A 10,802-nucleotide genomic window follows, 5' to 3' on the forward strand; every position below is an offset into this window, starting at 1 on the left:
ATTACCTGTAGTTTTCCTTGCCAAGCTAAGGAAAGGTTTATGTAAAGTAGGGGCTGACATCCTGAGGGGGGGGCTTCAGTGCCAAGTTCTCCAGGTATGGCTTCTGTCATACAGATGTCATCTCCTCCTGTACCTTTGGGGAGGGTTGATTTTCTACTTCTCAGCACTCTGCCAGATAAGCGACATGCTAACTGTATTTACATGGCTCAAGTGAGGAACTGTGGCATTTTCCAGAAAAACCTTGAAACAGCTCAGAGCTCTCCATTTAACTTTAATATTTTTTTTAAGTGGTAAGAGGAAAACTGCGAATTTAAAAGCAAGATTGTCGAGTCCTATTGGATTCTATACCACCAGAAAGACAGATATGTAAGTGCAGACAAATATGTTATATGCTGAAGGACTGACATTAGAATTTTCCAAAAGGCTAAGTCTAAAAAACATGAATTTGAAGAGACTATAGCTATATTTGCAGAAGATATTTGCACAGGCTTGCATAACAAGGTAGAGTATTACTATTTCTCAGCTACCTTGCTTCCCTCTTATTTTTATTTCCTCTATAAACTATCCTATCACACATCCTCTAAGTCAGGCATTCCCAAACTCCAGTTGGCAGTTACTGTTTGTAGACCAAATAAATGATGTCTCACACATATGCCAACTATTATTCTTCAAATGTCTATATATGCTGTTGTGGTCAATAAAATTTGAATTCATTTTTTACACTGTTATTGATTCACAGCAGCTTTCTGTAATTAAGCATTTTCTTTTCTCCAACTGAAGTGATAATGAAAGGGCAGGTGGACCCACATAGCCTGGCAGAGCTTGGAGACCACTATCATAAGCCCAGGCCACTATCATAAGCCCAGGCCACCTACCCCCTTATTGACACTTATATGAATAACATCTGGCTGCAGGTCCTTACATCTACCGTAAGAGCAAAAGTCTCAAGAAGCCTTTCTGGAATATTCCATCCCCACAATGACCCTGACCACACCTTATATCTAGTTCTTCTTTTATATTATCTTTTCGACACGCATGTCTTAGCACAAGTTTTTATTTTAGGTGAGGATGCTTTCCCCTGCAGATGGATTATAAATTCTTCCTCAGTTTCCCCTTTGAATTCCCAACAGCACTTTGCATGTGGGAGAAAATAAATATTTTATATTCCCCCTACTCATTAATATCTACTTTGATCTGATAGTCAATAGAAAGAACATGTTTTTCGGAATCTGGACTGAACCTAGGTTTGAATTTCACGTGACTGTGTACGTCCTAACCTCTCTGAGCCTCAATTTCTCCGAGGGGAACAAGAGAGTGGCATGAACCTACTTCACATCATTTTCAAGGGGAATACATGATGTAACACATGTGAAAGCAGCTAGTGGAGTGGCTGTCGGGAGATAAACTCAAAACCTGTTTAAGGAAGTTATTTAAGACATGGAAAGAAAACTCAATTCTCTTTTCCCCTTCAAATTTTAGTTAAAACCAAAGAAGTTTCATCTGACCACTTAAGTGGATAAAACAGAGGAGAGAAAAGCTGCATGGCAAGAGACTGCAAAATGGAAGCATCTCTGACTCCACTCGGGGGCTCAGGGCCTGAGAGCTCCGTCAACGCAGAAAAGCGCTCAGCTCAGAACTGTGCTGCTCGGTAACCAGTAAGGCAGGTGCTCGCTGACTGAGAAACGTGACCAGCTGACTGAGAAACGTGCAATTTTAATTTACCTCCATCTGCGATGAGGGGAACTGACCTTCCATGCCCACAGCCCCTACCCTGAAAGAGCAAATCTCTTTTTTTAAAGAGAATCTCTTTTTTTAAAGAGGGAATCAGGATGGCTGGGAGGGTCTGAAAATGTCCAGTGAGAAGATTCTAGATAACTATCAGACTCAGTCACTCCCCCAATATTCTACATCAGTGGTTCTCAAGGAGGGGCGGTTTTGTCCCCACTCCCACCTCAAGGGACATCTGGCAATTTCTGGAGACATCTTTGGTTGTCACATCTCAGGGGATGCTACTGGCATCTAAGGCCAAGGATGCTGCTAAACGTCCCATAATGCACAGGTCAGCCTCCCGCTCACCCCCAGCAAAGAATTACGCAGCCCAATATGTCAGTGGTGCTGAGGTTGAGAAATACTGTTCTATAGGAGTAACTGAGTTCATTCTATGTTTTACTATTTATCCTTAATAAACAGATCAAGAAAAATAAAACAACTCCCTCCATAAACAAATTCACATAGATGCTCCAAGGAGACAAGAGGAGACAGAAGCTATGCTGAGACTTAAGACTGAGATGATTACTTCTATCACAAGATAAACAATGATTACTATGCTAATTGGTTTTACCCTTAATTATTTGTTTTACTCATTATCCTCATAGAGCCCAGCAAACTAATTAAGCTCATATTGCTAAAATTGAGAATAATATTTTTAAATGGCTTAAAGTGGTATTCCTTCTGAATACATTGTTTTCTGATGACCATGTCTGAGACAGATGCCATCATATACAGCCCTGAAGAACAGGGGATGTCCCCTCCCTCCCTTACCACATTGCCACTCGTTCCTGGACACTCTTAACTTCCCCCTTCTTATTCCTCATTCAGCTACCCCCCAAAAATGTTTAATGAATACCTATTTGGTCCCAAGCTCTACTTTGCAGCTGGGACACAGCACTGAACAAGACGCCAAAATCTCTCCTCTCCTGGAGCTTACATTCAGTGTGCAGGGGACACAGAGAGCAAACAGATAAATAATAAACAGTAGCAACTTGTGGTTATAAGATTAATACTAGGGATGTAATGTTCAACATAATAAATATAATTAACACAGCCATATGAAAATTGTTGAGAGTAAATCCTAAGAGTTCTCATCGCAAAGAAAAACATTTTTTCCCTATTTCTTTATTTTGAATCATATGAGATGATGCATGTTCACTAAACTTATTGTGATAATTATTTCATGACGCATGTAGTCAAATCATTATGCTGTACACCTTAAACTTGTACAGTGCTGTATGTCAATTGTATCTCAGTCAATCTGGAAAAAATATGAAAAGAAAGAAATAATCTGATAAAATAAATTAAAATCTAAAAAAATAGACAATAAATAGGTAAAATAATTCCAGAGAGTGGTGGGTGCTATGAAGATAAGTAAAACAGGGTAAAGAGGTGGGGGGAATGGGTGGGTGGGCTGGGAGTGAGGAGTCAGCAGTCTCTCCAAGGAGCTGACATTTGAGATCAAAAATGATGCAAGGGAATTTCAGGCCAGGGGAAGAGCCCTCGCAAAGGCCCTGAGCCAGAATGAGTTTGGCATGTCCGAGGAATAGCAATGACGCTGGAGAGGAGTGAGGGAAGAGGAGAATGGCAGACATGGAGACGGGCAGGGGCCGGATTATGCAGGGTGCTGTGGGCCGTGGTGAGGAGGGTGGATTAGATTCCACGTGGGATCGGAGGCCCCCGGAGTGATGCATCTGACTCATGTTTTAGAAGGGTTACTCTGCTCCTGGGTGAAGAAGGAACTGCAGGGATCAAGCATGGAGACGGAGACAGAGACACCAATCAGGAAGCTGCTGCTACAGCCCAGGTGAGAGATGAAGGCTTGGACCAGGGCTGTGGTAATAGAGATGGTGAGAAGGGATCAAGTTCATTAATCCCCAATATTTGAGAGCTAAACGAGGCCTGAGAAGTAACTCATTCTAATTGTGTTATTTTACAGATGATGAAACTTAAAGGTCCAAAGAGGTGAAGTGAGTTACACATAGTCATATACCTAATTACTGACAAACCCCAGTTTCCTGACTGCCATCACGACCTCTGCCCTTACCTGGTCATCCCCATCCCCTGGGTGGGGAATGCAGAATACACGTAGGAATATGAACCCTCTAGAAAGTAGTCCCAGTCAAGTCTAAAATAAGTGACTACCTTTGCTGAGGGCAAGGTCACCAATGACCTCCTAGCCGAATCCAATGGGTCCTTCCTTGGGGTCTCTCCAGCATCTGACACCTTTGACAACTTTCATTTTTTCCTGAGACTCCCTCTTCCCTTGACTCCCCTGACCCGGCTCTCTCCTGCCTCTCCCCACTTTGTTCCCTACCAGCCTTATACCTACCTGGAATCATCCTGTCCTCTACGTGTTACTGTTTCCCAAGATGCCATCTGGGGCACTATTTCTTCCTCTCATCTGCAGAGGAAATTAACTGTTTACTTCCCTTCCTTCTCTTCCCCTTGCTCTGTAGTTGCCCCTGAGTTTCCTCTGAAGACTCATCCTTTTCCTCCTCTGAGCTCATGTGCCTTCATGGATGTGACACACCATCGACACCCGGTCAAGAGCACATTCCAAGTCCCTCTGACCAAATCAGTTTATGAGACGTAACAGGACTGTTGCTGGGATAACTGGGAGAAAGACAGCTTCCCCCGTCCGTTGGATCTGAACCTGCAGCTTCGCCGAGCCATCACGAGAGGACAGCGTGGGACAAGGGGAGGTAAGAAAACAAGTCCTGATGAATCATCTGAACCCTGAACCCATGCCTGAAGCCAAATACAACTCTTGAGCTTTTTAGTGATAAGAGCCAATAACGTTCCTTCTCGCTTACGCCAATCTGAACTGGATTTTCTACGACTTGCAGAAGAGTCCTATTTGATACCTCATCTTTCTGTGTGCTCCGTCTCCGTACTCACCGAAACAGTGATGACTCCAAAATCTCCATCTATAGCCTAGACAACTCTTGGGGGCTCCAGATTCATATCCACCCATCTAGTAGATGTTTTCCCCATATGTCACACCCAGGCACCTCAGACATAACGTGCAAAATGGAATTCATCATCTCTGCTTCTATCACCTCAATATGCTATATTCTTCATGCTTTTCTCTACCCTAGAAAAAAAATCACCACCCACCCAAATCACTCAAGACAGAACCTAGGACATCCTAGACCACTCTTGTCAGATAATCCTGATGGGGCTAAGGCCATGAATCACACTTTCTGTGTGACCTTGGGTAGAGTAATGGACATACCTGAGCGTTGGATTTTCATACAGAATTGCTAGGATTCAATGAGGTAATGTATGTAGAGCAGTAAATGTTGGTTGGTTCCATTCTCTATCACAGACATCTAGTGCACCACTAAATCCTAACTCAAAACTTCGTCCTCGGGCTTCCCTGGTGGCTCAGTGGTTGAGAGTCCGCCTGCCGATGCAGGGGACACGGGTTCGTGCCCCGGTCCGGGAAGATCCCACGCTGAGTTTCCTCTGAAGACTCATCCTTTTCCTCCTCTGAGCTCATGTGCCTTCATGGATGTGACACACCATCGACACCCGGTCAAGAGCACATTCCAAGTCCCTCTGACCAAATCAGTTTATGAGACGTAACAGGACTGTTGCTGGGATAACTGGGAGAAAGACAGCTTCCCCCGTCCGTTGGATCTGAACCTGCAGCTTCGCCGAGCCATCACGAGAGGACAGCGTGGGACAAGGGGAGGTAAGAAAACAAGTCCTGATGAATCATCTGAACCCTGAACCCATGCCTGAAGCCAAATACAACTCTTGAGCTTTTTAGTGATAAGAGCCAATAACGTTCCTTCTCGCTTACGCCAATCTGAACTGGATTTTCTACGACTTGCAGAAGAGTCCTATTTGATACCTCATCTTTCTGTGTGCTCCGTCTCCGTACTCACCGAAACAGTGATGACTCCAAAATCTCCATCTATAGCCTAGACAACTCTTGGGGGCTCCAGATTCATATCCACCCATCTAGTAGATGTTTTCCCCATATGTCACACCCAGGCACCTCAGACATAACGTGCAAAATGGAATTCATCATCTCTGCTTCTATCACCTCAATATGCTATATTCTTCATGCTTTTCTCTACCCTAGAAAAAAAATCACCACCCACCCAAATCACTCAAGACAGAACCTAGGACATCCTAGACCACTCTTGTCAGATAATCCTGATGGGGCTAAGGCCATGAATCACACTTTCTGTGTGACCTTGGGTAGAGTAATGGACATACCTGAGCGTTGGATTTTCATACAGAATTGCTAGGATTCAATGAGGTAATGTATGTAGAGCAGTAAATGTTGGTTGGTTCCATTCTCTATCACAGACATCTAGTGCACCACTAAATCCTAACTCAAAACTTCGTCCTCGGGCTTCCCTGGTGGCTCAGTGGTTGAGAGTCCGCCTGCCGATGCAGGGGACACGGGTTCGTGCCCCGGTCCGGGAAGATCCCACGTGCCGCGGAGCGGCTGGACCCGTGAGCCATGGCCGCTGAGCCTGAGCGTCCGGAGCCTGTGCTCCGCAACAGGAGAGGACACAACAGTGAGAGGTCCGCGTACCGCAAGAAAAACAAAAAAAACCAAACTTCGTCCTCACTGCCATTACCCCAGCTCAGAGCCTCACCATCTTTCCCCTGAATGACAATCAGATGTTTCTATCTCATCTTCTTGTCTTTGATCTCACCCTCACTCCAATTTGTCCTCCCCACTGCTACAAGACTGATCATCCCCTACACAGACCTGGTCATACCATATCATTCTTTGGCATCTGCAGAATCTATTCATTTATAGGACTCTCCACTTCAGCTATACTGAATAAATCACAGTTCTCCAAGTATGCACTGCTGTTCTCCAGTTCCATGACTTTGTACCTGACAATGGTTCCATTGTCCAGAATGCCCTTTCTCTCTCTATTCTCCCACCTGGAGAAGAGCTCATCCTTAAGACTTGGTGAAAAAAGTCACTGTAAAAATGGAAGGAAATAAACATGCTACAGTGGCTAAAGCAAATTCAACCTTGACCTCCCCAGTGTCAGAAAGGAGGGAAACTGAAGAAAAGTAAAAGATATAATTTTAAATATTTTTAGATGAAAAAAGCAAAGTAGGAATGGAGAGGAAAGAGTAAATTTAGGAAAATTTAATTTTGAGATAGGAGAGGACTTCCTAAATAAAACAGAAAACTTGAAGCCATAGAGAAAAGGCTTATAGATTTAACCACATAAAAATTAAACACTTTTGCACAATCAAAGGTACAATAAGCTGGGAAGACAAAAAAGGCAAGATATTTGATTTATTAACAAGAAAAGGATTAAAATCCAAAATTTAGAAAAAGCCTCAAAAATTGATGAAATCACCAACAATTCAATGGAAAAATTGTTAAAGGATTTGTCGGGCAATTTGAGGGAGTGTAAATTCATTAAGCTTTTTGTTGTTGTTGTTGTTGTTGTTTTAAGGGTAGACCTGGAAGAATCTATCAGCCCTTAAAGGGCACATAACTTTGATATTGAACGGTCTCCAAGATATAGGTTAATTTTTTTTAATTCCATAAGCAGAATGGGGTATTTAGCATACTACCATATTTATTTTTTTAGAGGAAGAAAACAGAAGATACATTTAATTGGCCTATAGACTCATGGACTGTCTCTAGAAGAATACACAAAAACTGGCAAAATTAGTTGTACCCAAAAAGGGAAATAGAGGGCTAGGGTAGGAGGCAGGTGTTACCTTTTATAGCCTTTGAATGTCATTGTTTATGCATACTACCTATCTCCAAACAAGTAAACCTAAGTAATTAAACAAATTCAATCTCTTTTTCTGCAGTCTCCAGATCCCAATACACACAGGGAATTCTGCTTAAATAAATGTTTAAAATATACATTCCCTTTGACCCACCAACTCCACTTCTAAGAGTAACTTTTATCCAGAAATACTCTACAAGTACACAGAGACTTATGTACAAGGATGTTCACTATAGAATTGTTTATAATAGATTAAGTTGGAAACAATCTAAAAGTCCCTCAGTAGGAGAATGTTTAAATGAGTTACAGTGAATCTGTACTATGAAATACTATGTAGCCATTAAAAAGAGTGACGTGTATCTATGATATTGATATTGGAAGATGTCCAAGTCTTACTGTTAAATCAAAAAAGTAAGTCACAGAGCATATAATTATATATGATCCCCGCTTATGTATTTTTAAAGGTATATCCAATATACTAAGGTTGGTCCTAAAGTTGGAAATGCAAATAATATTTTTATCATGTTTTACAATATAACATCAATAAACTATATATTATGTATTCATATTCACCTGTATTTCCAGACTTGGTGAGCATTTATTTCTGCATTGAAAAAGACCTAGAAAATAATACATGTACAGTGGTTACCTTTCAGATGGAGAGAGGGAGCTGAGGTGAGGTAGAGAGAACTTTAATTTATTTTCCTATATATTTTTATATTTTAAAAATCTTTTATAATAACTATACTTTTGAAAAATTACTACATTCCTGGCATGCTTTCCATTATTTATTCAAGGTCACAGGTTTGTAAGTGGCAGGGCTGGGTGCAGGCTAGCTGACTTTAGACTGTGCTCTTAATACGGTGTGGTCTTACCTGTTACTTGAGTATAAATCAAACACAAACCCAAATCAAATGCACCTCCAGGTTTTACCTCTGGCCACACTGAAAACTCCTTCCTTTACGCTCCCATCGTTCCCTGAACATATCTGCCGTGAATGCCATCCTCTGCCCTGCTGTGCATATAAACTGGCCAGCGAAACAGATAACAACTAGTGTGAGCACTCTCTTGGTGTAGGACTAGAATCACAGATGAGATTAGTACTGGCTGAATGAATGGAGTACTGAGTCATCAGGTCAATCCTTCTTCCAAACTCCAGGTAGCCCAGAGTGCTATCTCCAACTTGGTTGATGTTTTCTGCTCTCCAAGCAAAACAGCAAGAAGACACCACTTCTCCCCTCCAGTCATGCTTTATTGCATCTCAGAAGGACAGCCAAGTACTTCCTAAGGTTGCAAGCTGGCAGTCTGCAGGTCACAACCAGCCCGAACACATAATTTGGTTGCCTGGCACATTTCGAAAAATGTTTTGAATTAGTTGCCAACTTTACAAACATGAAGCTTTCTTCCATGAAAGTCTGCAGCTCCCCCCCAAATTCAGATCAAGCAGTGTGCTGGAACCTTGTCCCACCTGCTCCTGTCTCTTTATGGGAAGGCATGCTCTACACACAGCACCCCCGCACAGCCCTCCTCCTGCACGCAGGCTTCCTGATGGGCCCCAGCAGCAGAGTTTACATCACAGAACTGTACCTCCTTTGGCTGACATTTAGATCAGTTCCAGCTCAGCCCAACCCGTCCTCCATAGAACCCAAACAAGGAACGCCACCCCTCTGATCACACGGCCAGGCCCCATTCCTGACCCCCGCTGCACAGGGCTGCAACACAAAGAGCATGATTTGAGTACCTGAGGCTTGGACTTAGTTTCTAAATGCCAAGCAGGCCTCCTTGGGAAAAGTTCCTATTCTTCCCGTCACGGCGCTGGAGCAGTAGGGCAAAAGAACTTCCTGAGCTCCAGGAGCCTCCTGTGTGATGGAGCCCACGTGAAAAGCACTGCCAAGTCAAAAGACCTGAGTTCAGTCTGGGCTCCTTCCTTGCTGAGCAGAACACTTCTCTCTTGAGCCTCAGTTTCCTCGCCTATAAAACGAGCTCACACCACCTCACAGGGCTGTTACGTGAATGAGATTTTAAAGTGTATATAAAAGTGCTTGGAAGCATCTTAGAAGTATAAAATGAGTGTAGACTAAGACAGGAAAAGAGGGGCACTGTGGAAGAAGGGACTGAAATGGGTGGTTGGATCCCAGTTAAAGAGAGCTGGATGAAGAACCCCTGTCTGTAAGATCTGAGGTACCTCTCACCTCCTCTCTCTGCTTTGGGGGCCTGGGAAAGGCCTTTCCTAACCTGTCTCGGAGGGATGGTGAGGGAAAGCCACCTAGTATTTCCCGACGCAGTAGCTCTCGGAAGCTCATTTCCAGGTCCAGGTCACTGGGGAAGAAGAGGCTAGGCGGAATCTGCGCTGGCTGGATGGGGAAGGCGCACGGTGATGCCCATATTCCACCGCCACCCCCCAGCCCCCCTCCCTCGCCTGGTGTTACATTATCCCAATTGGACACATCAAGGAGCTGAAGTCCTTTCCCTCCAAAACCACACCACCTTCACAGGCAGGAGGATCAAATGACCTGCTCTTGAAAGCACTTTGCAAAACAGATGAAAGGTACAATAAAAAACAAAAATAGTCTCAAAGATGTGAGATAAAGTGATGCCAACACACCACTGTGTGGTTACTGGAGACCAGACCCTTCTGAAGCGCCCCAGAGCATCCCAGTTAACCAACAGACAATTCTCATCCCACATGCCTTTGTCAAAAGGTTGCACAGGAGTTAAGCTCTGGCCCAGAAGGCGGGCCAAGTGCCCCCGAAGCTAACCGAAACTCCCTCTCGAAGACCTGAGGAACAGAGACGCCTACCCGTCGGCGCTAAGGTGGGCCGAGCGACTTCTGGGCGCATCTTCCGCCCTGCTCGAGAGACAGCGCCCTGAGCCCCCACAGAAAAGATGTAGCTCACCTGGTCCTCACGGATTTCAGCTGAGGGTCGAGGCCGCTTTGCCCCACACACCTGTCCCGGAGCGGGGCGTAAAGCCCCTCGGCCCGAGGAGGCACGATCCCTATCAGCCGGGTCGCGGGCCAGCACGAAGGTCTTCCCTTTCCGGGGGTCTCAGAATGGGGCTTCGGGCGGCGCCGGAAAAGCGGGGCGGGCTAACGGGAAGGGCCTCTCAGAAGCCCCTGGCCGCAGGGGAGGGGCGCGCCCGCAAGATCTTCCCAGAAAGAGCCCCGGCTCCCCGAAGCAACGCGGAGTGCGCCCGGGAGGACAGTCCCCTACCTCCAAGGGGGCACGTAGAGAAGCTATGCGCCGTGGGGGCGGGGAGGCGTGGGGGAAGGGGACGCAGAGACCCCGCCGGGCCTGT

At 44.7% G+C, this 10,802-nt stretch overlaps 1 protein-coding gene across 2 annotated transcripts in view; it reads right to left on the reverse strand.

Moving 5' to 3' along the window:
• Window positions 1-10,492, reverse strand: part of GPR161 (G protein-coupled receptor 161) — a 47,292-nt gene extending 36,800 nt beyond the window's left edge. Inside the window, exon 1 of one of the 2 annotated variants that reach the window (XM_007458107.1) lies at window positions 10,403-10,492. The gene's annotated coding sequence lies outside the window, so the exon portion shown is untranslated. Of the gene's footprint in view, window positions 1-9,092; window positions 9,183-10,402 lie in introns of those variants that run through there. The other variant, XM_007458108.1, reaches the window with a different exon arrangement.
• Between the last annotated feature and the right edge of the window lie 310 nt (window positions 10,493-10,802).

The sequence above is a fragment of the Lipotes vexillifer genome, unplaced genomic scaffold (genome assembly GCF_000442215.2).
Source record: "Lipotes vexillifer unplaced genomic scaffold, Lipotes_vexillifer_v1.1 scaffold189, whole genome shotgun sequence".
Taxonomy (NCBI): Eukaryota; Metazoa; Chordata; class Mammalia; order Artiodactyla; family Lipotidae; genus Lipotes; species Lipotes vexillifer.